Source organism: Xenopus tropicalis, chromosome 2, assembly GCF_000004195.4.
Source record: "Xenopus tropicalis strain Nigerian chromosome 2, UCB_Xtro_10.0, whole genome shotgun sequence".
Classification (NCBI taxonomy): domain Eukaryota; kingdom Metazoa; phylum Chordata; class Amphibia; order Anura; family Pipidae; genus Xenopus; species Xenopus tropicalis.
Genome location: NC_030678.2, coordinates 175,633,682 through 175,650,539, shown reverse-complemented (window position 1 = coordinate 175,650,539; position 16,858 = coordinate 175,633,682). Strand labels below are relative to the sequence as shown.

At 45.3% G+C, this 16,858-nt stretch overlaps 2 protein-coding genes and 3 long non-coding RNA genes across 7 annotated transcripts in view; 2 read left to right on the top strand and 3 right to left on the bottom strand.

Moving 5' to 3' along the window:
* The window catches only part of LOC100498654 (zinc finger protein 343), a 21,124-nt gene extending 12,321 nt beyond the window's left edge, over positions 1–8,803 (bottom strand). The window contains exon 1 of the mRNA XM_031896279.1: positions 8,484–8,803. The gene's annotated coding sequence lies outside the window, so the exon portion shown is untranslated. The remainder of the gene's footprint in view (positions 1–8,483) is intronic.
* Positions 174–11,600, top strand: LOC116408651. Of its 2 annotated transcripts, XR_004221116.1 has the most exons (5): positions 174–217; positions 2,683–2,814; positions 6,402–6,569; positions 9,109–9,240; positions 11,580–11,600. It is a non-coding gene; the product is annotated as an uncharacterized LOC116408651 (long non-coding RNA). The 2 variants fall into 2 exon arrangements; XR_004221115.1 differs by lacking the exon at positions 174–217 and having other exon boundaries at positions 2,587–2,814.
* Positions 9,092–14,169, bottom strand: LOC116408654. Its single transcript, XR_004221120.1, has 2 exons — positions 13,717–14,169; positions 9,092–9,142 (listed from the first exon to the last, which is right to left on the bottom strand). It is a non-coding gene; the product is annotated as an uncharacterized LOC116408654 (long non-coding RNA).
* Positions 11,606–16,858, top strand: LOC116408652. The gene is made up of 3 exons (XR_004221117.1): positions 11,606–11,747; positions 14,342–14,473; positions 16,821–16,858. It is a non-coding gene; the product is annotated as an uncharacterized LOC116408652 (long non-coding RNA).
* The window catches only part of LOC101733677, a 42,004-nt gene continuing 39,470 nt past the window's right edge, over positions 14,325–16,858 (bottom strand). For both annotated transcript variants that reach the window (XR_004221079.1, XM_031896317.1), the window contains one exon: positions 14,325–14,375. The gene's annotated coding sequence lies outside the window, so the exon portion shown is untranslated. The remainder of the gene's footprint in view (positions 14,376–16,858) is intronic.

The window sequence follows — 16,858 nt, the reverse complement described above, 5'->3', positions numbered from 1 at the left end:
TTTACGTGTTTATAAAATGTTAATGAGGCTTTTTGCCCCTATTGTTCTAGGGTTAGACAGAGACTTGCCCCCTAACAATGAGGCTGCTAATCCCCGTTAACCTGTTACTGACCCCCAATGGGGCCCCCACCAGAGGTGTGAAATGGAGACTGGGTGAAACCAAGCAAAACAGCAGAGCTTACAATTGATCTGACAGTTACACTGAGCTTCACTCCAGGTAAGTGCCCTTTCTTTACACTATTATACACACTTACACACACTTAGAGCACACATATTAGAGCAGGTTTTTTTTTAATTTTGCACACGTTAGCGCACTTTTATACACTCATATACACACACACTGTCACACAACGTTGAGATGGGTACACACATGTATACACACACAAACACATTTTTTTTTACTTGTTTATTTTACCCCTTTGTCTTTGTTTTTTTGACAGCCTGACTATTGGATCAGATATTCTGACCACTAATTACGCTGTTGTGCGACTTATTTTGCTGTTTCACTAATTTGCACAATTTTTATGGTTTTATTGCATTTTTATGCCTGTATTAGTGTTCCTGATCTGTTTTTTAGCTTCGCTTTGCCATGTGGGACTTTGGTGTGGAAAAATAACTTTACCTATTCATCAGAATGTGTATTTTCCAAAAATATATGGCTTTCTGGGGTGGGGGTACTTTTTTGTAGCTTTATCCCAAATATAATGATGTAAATGTGTTGATTTTGCAGGAGCTGAAATGACAGAAATGACAGTACATATGGGGGTTCCCATTGGGGCCCCTACATGCCACATACTTAGCTAAACCTATACATATTGGGCATCAAACTGTTCAGGGGACCCCTGGCGTTCATATTTAGGGGGTTTTATCTGGTTACTTTATGGCCTGTAGGAGATCAGATTCTATAGAAGCTTTGAAGCGATTTTTCAAAAAATTCACATATTTTGATAAAAACCAATAAGTTTAGGAAAGCATTGTGACTTGGTAGTTTGGAGCAGACAGACAGTTCTACCTATTCTGGATTCCCCAGAATCTGTTCTTTCCAAAAATGTATCATTTTCTGGGATGAACTTTCTGTTAGTGGAAGATTTGGCCTTTAAATCTAAAGTATGCAGCTTTCTGGCGCAGTGTTTTGGGGATTTGGCAGTGCCCTGCCGGGAGTTTGTGGCCTATACACGTGGGAATTCTCCATAAAACTATATGTGTTTGGTATTGGCACCATCAGAAGGGATAGTACTTTCCCAATCAGTTGTATTTTCGTGCATACAATTATTTTTGTTTCTGGTATATGTGTTTATATTATGGAAAATGTGATTTTTTAAAATTATTTAGACATTTAGAAGCCTATATCTTGTTACAGAATTGGAATTACAGAAAAATTCTACCATATATTGAAACCTTAGGTTGTCCTGAAAAAAACAATATATAATTTTCCTGGGTAAACTAAAAGTCCCCCCAAGCTAAGGCCCCTAAATTAAAAGAGCGCAAAATGTTCAAAAACTGTCTGGCAATATACGTTCCGCTTTGACCAAAATGGCTGGCAGTAAAAGGGTTAAACAGCCCCCCTAGTTATATAGGGCTTGGGGCAAGCAGCAGGCTGTAACCCTGAGTGTTTCAGTCAGTCGGTTAGGATACACCAACCGCCAATATGCAGAAGACAAGATTACGAAAAAACATGCTACAAGTGGGAGGAGGAAGGATGGCTCAGCGGGTAGGGAGACTGCCTTACACCGATGGGCCCTGAGTTCGATTCCCGCCTGGGAGCCCTGCCTACATCAATGGGTCTCAGTTCTGATAGGGATGGGTAGGGACGGTATCAGAATTGAGACCCAATGTAAGCAGAGCCCCCAGGGCAGGAGTCTAACTCAGGACCCATTGATGTAAGGTACCACCCGCCCCACTGGGCCCCTTACCTTGTGACCCAGGACAGAGTCACTTAACCTCATAATGTCCCGGCAATGATGGCGTCTAGAAATGGCAAAACATTGCTGTCCTTTTAATTACTGGCTACATTCACATTTCCCCACAAATCCTCATTTTTTTTGCATTTTCAAGGGCAGCTCATGATTTATGATGCCGGCTATTAAATTGTCCCTGTCACAGTGTCTATGGCAGCTGGAAGCAACTGTCACAGGGAAAATCCCTTTCTCATCACTGGCAATAAGCAGCCAATTGATAGGGGAGCTGAGCTACAGCGCAGGGCCAATGGGGATACATGGAAATAGTCATAGAACAGAAGAATCTACACTGGGGAGCTGATAGGGGAGTAATGGAGATATTTTCTGAGCAGTATAAGAGTGCCCAGCTGGTATATAATACAGTGTGTTTATTCTGTGTAGTTATTTTATCTCTCCTTTTAATATATATATATATATAACATACACAGGAACCCTCCCGGGACTCTACCCTGTTTGGCCAGACAACTGCCCCAGTACTGAGCATGTTGCAGACTACACTGATTCCCAAGCTGCCACGGCTCATGTATCTAAACTGATCACTAATGAGCTCTGAGCAGCGAAAAGCCAATTGCCTTTGCATCTTTATACAAAATAAATAATAAAGTGGTCAAGTTCCATTTCCCTTTGTAAAAGGATTCCAAATGTTGGATTAGCCAGGTTGCAGCGATCCCTGGATGGCACATTTCTCCTCCTTCTTAGCCATTTTGCCTTTGTTTTGCCCCAGGGTTCTCTCTAGATGTTCATCCTCCTCTTCAGCTCTGCAAGGATACATAGAGAATGCTCAGGAGCACAGCCCCCTGCATGGCTAAATCAGTGCCTGACCAGCGGCTACATTAGTGGGCTCTACATGTAAAGGGTAAGGCTATTGGCTCCTTGAGATCAGGGGTGTATCACTATAAGGGGGGCCTTTAAGAGAACTATAGGACCCCAGACTGCTCCACTCACCTTGCCACTTGATTACTGTATTATAATGTGGTCCAAACAAGTAGTAAAGTCAGTGGCCTAATCAGGTCTGGGCTGGAATGCAAAATAGACCCTAGGCATAGGCATTCCCAGTACCCAGAGGCACAAACAGCCCCCCCAGCCCAATAAATAGTGACTGTCTGTGGCACCTTACAGCCCCCCTGGCATTCCCAGTACCCCGAGGCACAAACAGCACCCCCCAGCCCAATAAATAGTGACTGTCTGTTGCACCTTACAGCCCCCCAGGCATTCCCAGTACCCAGAGGCACAAACAGCACCCCCCAGCCCAATAAATAGTGACTGTCTGTGGCACCTTACAGCCCCCCAGGCATTCCCAGTACCCAGAGGCACAAACAGCCCCCCCAGCCCAATAAATAGTGACTGTCTGTGGCACCTTACAGCCCCCCTGGCATTCCCAGTACCCAGAGGCACAAACAGCCCCCCAGCCCAATAAATAGTGACTGCCTGTGGCACCTTACAGCCCCCCAGGCATTCCCAGTACCCAGAGGCACAAACAGCCCCCACAGCCCAATAAATAGTGACTGTCTGTGGCACCTTACAGCCCCCCTGGCATTCCCAGTACCCAGAGGCAAAAACAGCCCCCCAGCCCAATAAATAGTGACTGTCTGTGGCACCTTACAGCCCCCCAGGCATTCCCAGTACCCAGAGGCACAAACAGCCCCTCAGCCCAATGCCAGTGACTGTCTGTGGCACCTTACAGCCCCCCTGGCATTCCCAGTACCCAGAGGCACAAACAGCCCCCCCCAGCCCAATAAATAGTGACTATCTGTGGCACCTTACAGCCGACCCGGCATTCCCAGTACCCAGAGGCACAAACAGCCCCCCAGCCCAATAAATAGTGACTGTCTGTGGCACCTTACAGCCCCCCCGGCATTCCCAGTACCCAGAGGCACAAACAGCCCCCCCAGCCCAATAAATAGTGACTGTCTGTGGCACCTTACAGCCCCCCCGGCATTCCCAGTACCCAGAGGCACAAACAGCCCCCCCCAGCCCAATAAATAGTGACTGTCTGTGGCACCTTACAGCCCCCCTGGCATTCCCAGTACCCAGAGGCACAAACAGCCCCCCAGCCCAATGCCAGTGACTGTCTGTGGCACCTTACAGCCCCCCCGGCATTCCCAGTACCCAGAGGCACAAACAGCCCCCCAGCCCAATGCCAGTGACTGTCTGTGGCACCTTACAGCCCCTCTGGCATTCCCAGTACCCAGAGGCACAAACAGCCCCCCAGCCCAATAAATAGTGACTGTCTGTGGCACCTTACAGCCCCCCTGGCATTCCCAATACCCAGAGGCAGAAACAGCCCCCCAGCCCAATAAATAGTGACTGTCTGTGGCACCTTACAGCCCCCCTGGCATTCCCAGTACCCAGAGGCACAAACAGCCCCCCCAGCCCAATAAATAGTGACTGTCTGTGGCACCTTACAGTACAGTCTCAGCGCTACTGCCCGACGCTTTGCCCCACTGGGGCATTGAAATCCCCAAGAGCAACCGCCAGAGACTGAGCCGGAGGAGGGCAAATACAATTGGGCAAAATCCACTACATGTTACCCATCCCTGGGGCAGGTTATTCATGGAGGTGTTACCCCTCTACTTATTGTGAGGAAATATAACAAAATGCTCCTTTGTCTATCATTTTTACCCATAAATCACTGTTTTCTTTCTGTTTGTAGCTGTTCAGCCTGTGCCCCAACGTCCCTCTTTCCAAAGTGTTTCTGCCGGATAATTTAGACACTATCAGCGCCAATACCATGAGGGTTGGACATGCCCCTAAATCTACCCCTGTAAATCTACCCCTGTGCCCCAGCATCAGGCCTGCCTTTCTGTACTAGAATATACACACGGGGTCATTTATAAACACTGGGCAAATGTGCACCTAGGCAGTAACCCGTGGCAACCAATCAGAAATTTGCTTTGATCGTTTCACCTGCAGCTGCCTGGAATAATCTAATCACAGACTGGTTGCTATGGGTTACTGCCCAGGTGCAAATGTACCCAGTGTTTATAAATAAGCTCTAATGCCTTTACTGGTCACTGACCTTATCTTATCAATATTATTATTATTATTATTAACATTTATTTATAAAGCGCCAACATACCCCGCAGCGCTGTACAATAAGTGGGTTTCATACATTGGGCATACAGAGTAACATATACAGCAATCAGTAACTAACCGATACAGGAGGGGAAGGGAGCCCTGCCCAAAAGAGCTTACACTCTACAAGGAGTAACATATACAGCAATCAGTAACCGATACAGGAGGGGAAGGGAGCCCTGCCCAAAAGAGCTTACACTCTACAAGGAGTAACATATACAGCAATCAGTAACCGATACAGGAGGGGAAGGGAGCCCTGCCCAAAAGAGCTTACACTCTACAAGGAGTAACATATACAGCAATCAGTAACCGATACAGGAGGGGAAGGGAGCCCTGCCCAAAAGAGCTTACACTCTACAGGGAGTAACATATACAGCAATCAGTAACCGATACAGGAGGGGAAGGGAGCCCTGCCCAAAAGAGCTTACACTCTACAGGGAGTAACATATACAGCAATCAGTAACCGATACAGGAGGGGAAGGGAGCCCTGCCCAAAAGAGCTTACACTCTACAAAGAGAAACATATACAGCAATCAGTAACCGATACAGGAGGGGAAGAGAGCCCTGCCTAAAAGAGCTTACACTCTACAAGGAGTAACATATACAGCAATCAGTAACCGATACAGGAGGGGAAGGGAGCCCTGCCCAAAAGAGCTTACACTCTACAAGGAGAAAGGGTTGAGACTGGCTAATTCCAAGCAACTTTGCAATTGGCCTTCGTTTTTTTCTTTGTTATAGTTTTTGAATTATTTCCTTTCTTCCTCTCTCTCCAGCTTTTAAATAGGGGTCACTGACTGCACTATAAGGCTACAGTTGTATTGTTATTGCTACTATTGCTTTATATCTTTATATTAAAGCCCTCCCCAATTCACAATACAGCCTCCCGTTTTAATCAATGCCTGGTTGCTAGGATAATTTGGACCCTAGCAACCAGTCAACAGCCAACTGTGCCACTGCATTACTGAGCCCCTCACTCACAGACTCTATCGGGGGAATTCACAAAAGGGGTGATACTGAGACAGAATAAAATTAGAGACAGATTTGTCGGATTTTCCACCGTATTCACCAAACAAACAGTTTTTGTGAATTTTCACTTTTGTGAATTTGTCTGTTAGACAGAGGGGGCGCTGCTGCTGCTGAAACTAAAATTTTGCCTGGGAGGTTTTACTTTTCCTTTAAATAAAAATGTATACAATATATTCACTCAGAATGTTATTATTGCCTCATTCATTAAGCTAAAACTCCCATAACAATGCAAATGTGAGGCAAAAGGGCTTTATATACAAGATATCAATTCAACTTTGTGTTTAATCAGTGATTTACGTGTTTATAAAATGTTAATGAGGCTTTTTGCCCCTATTGTTCTAGGGTTAGACAGAGACTTGCCCCCTAACAATGAGGCTGCTAATCCCCGTTAACCTGTTACTGACCCCCCAATGGGGCCCCCACCAAAGGTGTGACCTGGAGACTGGGTGAAAACAAGCAAAACAGCAGAGCTTACAATTGATCTGACAGTTACACTGAGCTTCACTCCAGGTAAGTGCCCTTTCTTTACACTATTATACACACTTACGCACACTTACAGCACACATATTAGAACAGGTTTTTTTTAATTTTGCACACGTTAGCGCACTTTTATACACTCATATACACACACTGTCACACAACTTTTAGATGGGTTTAATCTGGTTACTTTATGGCCTGTAGGAGATCAGATTCTATAGAAGCTTTGAAGCGATTTTTCAAAAAATTCACATATTTTGATAAAAACCAATAAGTTTAGGAAAGCATTGTGACTTGTAGTTTGGAGCAGACAGACAGTTCTACCTATTCTGGATTCCCCAGAATCTGTTCTTTCCAAAAATGTATCATTTTCTGGGATAAACTTTCTGTTAGTGGAAGATTTGGCCTTTAAATCTAAAGTATGCAGCTTTCTGGCGCAGTGTTTTGGGGATTTGGCAGTGCCCTGCCGGGAGTTTGTGGCCTATACACGTGGGAATTCTCCATAAAACTATATGTGTTTGGTATTGGCACCATCAGAAGGGATAGTACTTTCCAAACTAGAGAGGTACATTTCCTGAAGAAAATGTGAGTGGTGCTTGCCCCCTGCTGGGGCAATTAACCGCCCACCCCTCAGAAAAGTCATAGCACCCCATTCCCGAATAAGTCGCACAGTTTGACACCTCATTTATGGGTCTACGACAAACGGTGGTTAATTGCCCCCTGCTGGGGCAATTAACCGCCCACCCCTCAGAAAAGTCATAGCACCCCATTTCCGAATAAGCCGCACAGTTTGACACCTCATTCATGGGTCTACGCCAAACTAGTTATTTGCCAAAATCCCCATTATAAGTCAATGGGGCAAATTTGGGGACCACTCTTGCCCCGGGGGTAAAACTTATACCCTTGTGCGGGGTATCTTCTCACACAGATTTCAAACCTCTTCAAATGTGGTAAATTTCAAGTTTCTAAAAAATTCCCTCTCTGCGCTACAATCTGTCAAAATTGGCCTCAATGTTAAGTCAATGGGATTTTTGGGCCGGTTAATTGCCCTCTGCGGGGGCAAAATGGCTGGCATTAAAAGGGTTAATATAGGATACACCAACCGCCAATATGCAGAAGACAAGGTTACGAAAAAACATGCTACAAGTGGGAGGAGGAAGGATAGTGCAGCGGTAAGGAGCTCGCCTTGCACCGATGGGCCGTGGGTTCAATTCCCGCCCTGGGAGCCCTGCTTGGACCGATGTGGCTGAGACCCATGGATCAGCAGAGCCCCCCAGGGGGTAATTAGAACTCAGCAACCACTGCCGTGGGTTCAATTCCCGCCCTGGGAGCCCTGCTTGGACCGATGTGGCTGAGACCCATGGATCAGCAGAGCCCCCCAGGGGGTAATTAGAACTCAGCAACCACTGATGTAAGATAAGCACCGACCCACTGGGCCCCTTACCTTGTGACCCTGGACAGAGTCACTTAACCTCCTAATGTCCCGGCAATGATGGCGCCTAGCGCCTAGCTGTCCTTTTAATTACTGGCTACATTGACATTTCCCCACAAATCATCTTTTTTGCATGATTTATGATGCCGGCTATTAAATTGTCCCTGTCACAGTGTCTATGGCAGCTGGAAGCAACTGTCACAGGGAAAATCCCTTTCTCATCACTGGCAATAAGAAGCCAATTGATAGGGGAGCTGAGCTACAGCGCAGGGCCAATGGGGATACATGGAAATAATCATAGAACAGAAGAATCTACACTGGGGAGCTGATAGGGGAGTAATGGAGATATTTTCTGAGCAGTATAAGAGTGCCCAGCTGGTATATAATACAGGAGATATCCTCTGGGTGCTATCTGTTACCCCCTGCTGGTATATGGTACAGGAGAATCACCCTACATCTATGCATTATCAGTAACCCTTCAGCCAGTATAGAGTTCAGCAGGGGGGGGTACTAACCATTTAAATGCGCTCCTGGGCCCTGGCACTTGTGGCCCCCGTTTGGCCGCATATTTCCCTCATACACAGTGACGCTTTATAAGGAGAATCTCCCAACTGCAGCCGTCCGTTCTCTTGCGCTTCCAATTCCAACCCTCAGAATGTCGCTGTAAGCACCTTAGTACCTGGATAGGAATGGGGAATAAGAAAAGGAAGAGGTGGCGCCTCCTGGATGAAAGTGGAAATACAGAGAAAAACATTTATATTGGGCATCTCATTATTTGCCTTGTGCCGCATGTTTATTCTGTGTAGTTATTTTATCTCTCCTTTTAATATATATATATATATATATATAACATACACAGGAACCCTCCCGGCACTCTACCCTGTTTGGCCAGACAACTGCCCCAGTACTGAGCATGTTGCAGACTACACTGATTCCCAAGCTGCCACGGCTCATGTATCTAAACTGATCACTAATGAGCTCTGAGCAGCTTTGCGTCTTTATGCAAAATAAATAATAAAGTGGTCAAGTTCCATTTCCCTTTGTAAAAGGATTCCGAATGTTGGATTAGCCAGGTTGCAGCGATCCCTGGATGGCACATTTCTCCTCCTTCTTAGCCATTTTGCCTTTGTTTTGCCCCAGGGTTCTCTCTAGATGTTCATCCTCCTCTTCAGCTCTGCAAGGATACATAGAGAATGCTCAGAAGCACAGCCCCCTGCATGGCTAAATCAGTGCCTGACCAGCGGCTACATTAGTGGGCTCTACATGTAAAGGGTAAGGCTATTGGCTCCTTGAGATCAGGGGTGTATCACTATAAGGGGGGCCTTTAAGAGAACTATAGGACCCCAGACTGCTCCACTCACCTTGCCACTTGATTACTGTATTATAATGTGGTCCAAACAAGTAGTAAAGTCAGTGGCCTAATCAGGTCTGGGCTGGAATGCAAAATAGACCCTAGGCATAGGCATTCCCAGTACCCAGAGGCACAAACAGCCCCCCCCAGCCCAATAGAAGAGAAGAAAAAAAGAAAAATAATGACATAAACAATATATCACATTGTGCCCTGTGAGGTAACCAGGAAGTACTTACAGAGAATGAATGAGGGAGAGGGGAAGTGCCCTGTGAGGTAACCAGGAAGTACAGCAATTTGAAACAGACACATAAATTGAGTTTTTAGGTAAAATGTAATACAGACGTTATATACAAACGACAAGTTACCTGGGAATGGCTATTGCCTCAGTTACAGCCCCAGGTACAAGGGCCGGGGGCAGAGCTGGGGGGCTACTCACGCTGTTCTGTTTCAGGCTGTTGCTGGGACCCAAGTGTGAGTAGTACAGTCCCAGCGCTACTGCCCGACGCTTTGCCCCACTGGGGCATTGAAATCCCCAAGAGCAACTGCCAGAGACTGAGCCGGAGGAGGGCAAATACAATTGGGCAAAATCCACTACATGTTACCCATCCCTGGGGCAGGTTATTCATGGAGGTGTTACCCCTCTACTTATTGTGAGGAAATATACAAAATGCTCCTTTGTCTATCATTTTTACCCATAAATCACTGTTTTCTTTCTGTTTGTAGCTGTTCAGCCTGTGCCCCAACGTCCCTCTTTCCAAAGTGTTTCTGCCGGATAATTTAGACACTATCAGCGCCAATACCATGAGGGTTGGACATGCCCCTAAATCTACCCCTGTAAATCTACCCCTGTGCCCCAGCATCAGGCCTGCCTTTCTGTACTAGAATATACACACGGGGTCATTTATAAACACTGGGCAAATGTGCACCTAGGCAGTAACCCGTGGCAACCAATCAGAAATTTGCTTTGATCGTTTCACCTGCAGCTGCCTGGAATAATCTAATCACAGACTGGTTGCTATGGGTTACTGCCCAGGTGCAAAAGTACCCAGTGTTTATAAATAAGCTCTAATGCCTTTACTGGTCACTGACCTTATCTTATCAATATTATTATTATTATTAACATTTATTTATAAAGCGCCAACATACCCCGCAGCGCTGTACAATAAGTGGGTTTCATACATTGGGCATACAGAGTAACATATACAGCAATCAGTAACCGATACAGGAGAGGAAGGGAGCCCTGCCCAAAAGAGCTTACACTCTACAAGGAGTAACATATACAGCAATCAGTAACCGATACAGGAGGGGAAGGGAGCCCTGCCCAAAAGAGCTTACACTCTACAAGGAGTAACATATACAGCAATCAGTAACCGATACAGGAGGGGAAGGGAGCCCTGCCCAAAAGAGCTTACACTCTACAAGGAGTAACATATACAGCAATCAGTAACCGATACAGGAGGGGAAGGGAGCCCTGCCCAAAAGAGCTTACACTCTACAAGGAGAAAGGGTTGAGACACAAGGTGTGGGAATCTCCTAACGGGGTAGTTCACCTTTAAGTTAACTTTTACTATGTTATAGAATGGCTAATTCCAAGCAACTTTGCAATTGGCCTTCGTTTTTTTCTTTGTTATAGTTTTTGAATTATTTCCTTTCTTCCTCTCTCTCCAGCTTTTAAATAGGGGTCACTGACTGCACTATAAGGCTACAGTTGTATTGTTATTGCTACTATTGCTTTATATCTTTATATTAAAGCCCTCCCCAATTCACAATACAGCCTCCCGTTTCAATCAATGCCTGGTTGCTAGGATAATTTGGACCCTAGCAACCAGTCAACAGCCAACTGTGCCACTGCATTACTGAGCCCCTCACTCACAGACTCTATCGGGGGAATTCACAAAAGGGGCGATACTGAGACAGAATAAAATTAGAGACAGATTTGTCGGATTTTCCACCGTATTCACCAAACAAACAGTTTTTGTGAATTTTCACTTTTGTGAATTTGTCTGTTAGACAGAGGGGGCACTGCTGCTGAAACTAAAATTTTGCCTGGGACGTTTTACTTTTCCTTTAAATAAAAATGTATACAATATATTCACTCAGAATGTTATTATTGCCTCATTCATTAAGCTAAAACTCCCATAACAATGCAAATGTGAGGCAAAAAGGCTTTATATACAAGATATCAATTCAACTTTGTGTTTAATCAGTGATTTACGTGTTTATAAAATGTTAATGAGGCTTTTTGCCCCTATTGTTCTAGGGTTAGACAGAGACTTGCCCCTTAACAATGAGGCTGCTAATCCCCGTTAACCTGTTACTGACCCCCCAATGGGGCCCCCACCAAAGGTGTGACCTGGAGACTGGGTGAAAACAAGCAAAACAGCAGAGCTTACAATTGATCTGACAGTTACACTGAGCTTCACTCCAGGTAAGTGCCCTTTCTTTACACTATTATACACACTTACGCACACTTAGAGCACACATATTAGAACAGGTTTTTTTTAATTTTGCACACGTTAGCGCACTTTTATACACTCATATACACACACTGTCACACAACTTTTAGATGGGTTTAATCTGGTTACTTTATGGCCTGTAGGAGATCAGATTCTATAGAAGCTTTGAAGCGATTTTTCAAAAAATTCACATATTTTGATAAAAACCAATAAGTTTAGGAAAGCATTGTGACTTGGTAGTTTGGAGCAGACAGACAGTTCTACCTATTCTGGATTCCCCAGAATCTGTTCTTTCCAAAAATGTATCATTTTCTGGGATAAACTTTCTGTTAGTTGAAGATTTGGCCTTTAAATCTAAAGTATGCAGCTTTCTGGCGCAGTGTTTTGGGGATTTGGCAGTGCCCTGCCGGGAGTTTGTGGCCTATACACGTGGGAATTCTCCATAAAACTATATGTGTTTGGTATTGGCACCATCAGAAGGGATAGTACTTTCCAAACTAGAGAGGTACATTTCCTGAAGAAAATGTGAGTGGTGCTTGCCCCCTGCTGGGGCAATTAACCGCCCACCCCTCAGAAAAGTCATAGCACCCCATTCCCGAATAAGTCGCACAGTTTGACACCTCATTTATGGGTCTACGACAAACGGTGGTTAATTGCCCCCTGCTGGGGCAATTAACCGCCCACCCCTCAGAAAAGTCATAGCACCCCATTTCCGAATAAGCCGCACAGTTTGACACCTCATTCATGGGTCTACGCCAAACTAGTTATTTGCCAAAATCCCCATTATAAGTCAATGGGGCAAATTTGGGGACCTCTCTTGCCCCGGGGGTAAAACTTATACCCTTGTGCGGGGTATCTTCTCACACAGATTTCAAACCTCTTCAAATGTGGTAAATTTCAAGTTTCTAAAAAATTCCCTCTCTGCGCTACAATCTGTCAAAATTGGCCTCAATGTTAAGTCAATGGGATTTTTGGGCCGGTTAATTGCCCTCTGCGGGGGCAAAATGGCTGGCATTAAAAGGGTTAATATAGGGCTTGGGGCAAGCAGCAGGCTGTAACCCTGAGTGTTTCAGTCAGTCGGTTAGGATACACCAACCGCCAATATGCAGAAGACAAGATTACGAAAAAACATGCTACAAGTGGGAGGAGGAAGGATAGTGCAGCGGTAAGGAGCTCGCCTTGCACCGATGGGCCGTGGGTTCAATTCCCGCCCTGGGAGCCCTGCTTGGACCGATGTGGCTGAGACCCATGGATCAGCAGAGCCCCCCAGGGGGTAATTAGAACTCAGCAACCACTGCCGTGGGTTCAATTCCCGCCCTGGGAGCCCTGCTTGGACCGATGTGGCTGAGACCCATGGATCAGCAGAGCCCCCCAGGGGGTAATTAGAACTCAGCAACCACTGATGTAAGATAAGCACCGACCCGCTGGGCCCCTTACCTTGTGACCCTGGACAGAGTCACTTAACCTCCTAATGTCCCGGCAATGATGGCGCCTAGCGCCTAGCTGTCCTTTTAATTACTGGCTACATTGACATTTCCCCACAAATCATCTTTTTTGCATGATTTATGATGCCGGCTATTAAATTGTCCCTGTCACAGTGTCTATGGCAGCTGGAAGCAACTGTCACAGGGAAAATCCCTTTCTCATCACTGGCAATAAGAAGCCAATTGATAGGGGAGCTGAGCTACAGCGCAGGGCCAATGGGGATACATGGAAATAATCATAGAACAGAAGAATCTACACTGGGGAGCTGATAGGAGAGTAATGGAGATATTTTCTGAGCAGTATAAGAGTGCCCAACTGGTATATAATACAGGAGATATCCTCTGGGTGCTATCTGTTACCCCCTGCTGGTATATGGTACAGGAGAATCACCCTACATCTATGCATTATCAGTAACCCTTCAGCCAGTATAGAGTTCAGCAGGGGGGGGGTACTAACCATTTAAATGCGCTCCTGGGCCCTGGCACTTGTGGCCCCCGTTTGGCCGCATATTTCCCTCATACACAGTGACGCTTTATAAGGAGAATCTCCCAACTGCAGCCGTCCGTTCTCTTGCGCTTCCAATTCCAACCCTCAGAATGTCGCTGTAAGCACCTTAGTACCTGGATAGGAATGGGGAATAAGAAAAGGAAGAGGTGGCGCCTCCTGGATGAAAGTGGAAATACAGAGAAAAACATTTATATTGGGCATCTCATTATTTGCCTTGTGCCGCATGTTTATTCTGTGTAGTTATTTTATCTCTCCTTTTAATATATATATATATATATATATAACATACACAGGAACCCTCCCGGCACTCTACCCTGTTTGGCCAGACAACTGCCCCAGTACTGAGCATGTTGCAGACTACACTGATTCCCAAGCTGCCACGGCTCATGTATCTAAACTGATCACTAATGAGCTCTGAGCAGCTTTGCGTCTTTATGCAAAATAAATAATAAAGTGGTCAAGTTCCATTTCCCTTTGTAAAAGGATTCCGAATGTTGGATTAGCCAGGTTGCAGCGATCCCTGGATGGCACATTTCTCCTCCTTCTTAGCCATTTTGCCTTTGTTTTGCCCCAGGGTTCTCTCTAGATGTTCATCCTCCTCTTCAGCTCTGCAAGGATACATAGAGAATGCTCAGAAGCACAGCCCCCTGCATGGCTAAATCAGTGCCTGACCAGCGGCTACATTAGTGGGCTCTACATGTAAAGGGTAAGGCTATTGGCTCCTTGAGATCAGGGGTGTATCACTATAAGGGGGGCCTTTAAGAGAACTATAGGACCCCAGACTGCTCCACTCACCTTGCCACTTGATTACTGTATTATAATGTGGTCCAAACAAGTAGTAAAGTCAGTGGCCTAATCAGGTCTGGGCTGGAATGCAAAATAGACCCTAGGCATAGGCATTCCCAGTACCCAGAGGCACAAACAGCCCCCCCCAGCCCAATAGAAGAGAAGAAAAAAGAAAAATAATGACATAAACAATATATCACATTGTGCCCTGTGAGGTAACCAGGAAGTACTTACAGAGAATGAATGAGGGAGAGGGGAAGTGCCCTGTGAGGTAACCAGGAAGTATAGCAATTTGAAACAGACACACACATAAATTGAGTTTTTAGGTAAAATGTAATACAGACGTTATATACAAACGACAAGTTACCTGGGAATGGCTATTGCCTCAGTTACAGCCCCAGGTACAAGGGCCGGGGGCAGAGCTGAGGGGCTACTCACGCTGTTCTGTTTCAGGCTGTTGCTGGGACCCAAGTGTGAGTAGTACAGTCCCAGCGCTACTGCCCGACGCTTTGCCCCACTGGGGCATTGAAATCCCCAAGAGCAACTGCCAGAGACTGAGCCGGAGGAGGGCAAATACAATTGGGCAAAATCCACTACATGTTACCCATCCCTGGGGCAGGTTATTCATGGAGGTGTTACCCCTCTACTTATTGTGAGGAAATATAACAAAATGCTCCTTTGTCTATCATTTTTACCCATAAATCACTGTTTTCTTTCTGTTTGTAGCTGTTCAGCCTGTGCCCCAACGTCCCTCTTTCCAAAGTGTTTCTGCCGGATAATTTAGACACTATCAGCGCCAATACCATGAGGGTTGGACATGCCCCTAAATCTACCCCTGTAAATCTACCCCTGTGCCCCAGCATCAGGCCTGCCTTTCTGTACTAGAATATACACACGGGGTCATTTATAAACACTGGGCAAATGTGCACCTAGGCAGTAACCCGTGGCAACCAATCAGAAATTTGCTTTGATCGTTTCACCTGCAGCTGCCTGGAATAATCTAATCACAGACTGGTTGCTATGGGTTACTGCCCAGGTGCAAATGTACCCAGTGTTTATAAATAAGCTCTAATGCCTTTACTGGTCACTGACCTTATCTTATCAATATTATTATTATTATTAACATTTATTTATAAAGCGCCAACATACCCCGCAGCGCTGTACAATAAGTGGGTTTCATACATTGGGCATACAGAGTAACATATACAGCAATCAGTAACTAACCGATACAGGAGGGGAAGGGAGCCCTGCCCAAAAGAGCTTACACTCTACAAGGAGTAACATATACAGCAATCAGTAACCGATACAGGAGGGGAAGGGAGCCCTGCCCAAAAGAGCTTACACTCTACAAGGAGTAACATATACAGCAATCAGTAACCGATACAGGAGGGGAAGGGAGCCCTGCCCAAAAGAGCTTACACTCTACAAGGAGTAACATATACAGCAATCAGTAACCGATACAGGAGGGGAAGGGAGCCCTGCCCAAAAGAGCTTACACTCTACAAGGAGAAAGGGTTGAGACACAAGGTGTGGGAATCTCCTAACGGGGTAGTTCACCTTTAAGTTAACTTTTACTATGTTATAGAATGGCTAATTCCAAGCAACTTTGCAATTGGCCTTCGTTTTTTTCTTTGTTATAGTTTTTGAATTATTTCCTTTCTTCCTCTCTCTCCAGCTTTTAAATAGGGGTCACTGACTGCACTATAAGGCTACAGTTGTATTGTTATTGCTACTATTGCTTTATATCTTTATATTAAAGCCCTCCCCAATTCACAATACAGCCTCCCGTTTCAATCAATGCCTGGTTGCTAGGATAATTTGGACCCTAGCAACCAGTCAACAGCCAACTGTGCCACTGCATTACTGAGCCCCTCACTCACAGACTCTATCGGGGGAATTCACAAAAGGGGCGATACTGAGACAGAATAAAATTAGAGACAGATTTGTCGGATTTTCCACCGTATTCACCAAACAAACAGGTTTTGTGAATTTTCACTTTTGTGAATTTGTCTGTTAGACAGAGGGGGCACTGCTGCTGAAACTAAAATTTTGCCTGGGACGTTTTACTTTTCCTTTAAATAAAAATGTATACAATATATTCACTCAGAATGTTATTATTGCCTCATTCATTAAGCTAAAACTCCCATAACAATGCAAATGTGAGGCAAAAAGGCTTTATATACAAGATATCAATTCAACTTTGTGTTTAATCAGTGATTTACGTGTTTATAAAATGTTAATGAGGCTTTTTGCCCCTATTGTTCTAGGGTTAGACAGAGACTTGCCCCCTAACAATGAGGCTGCT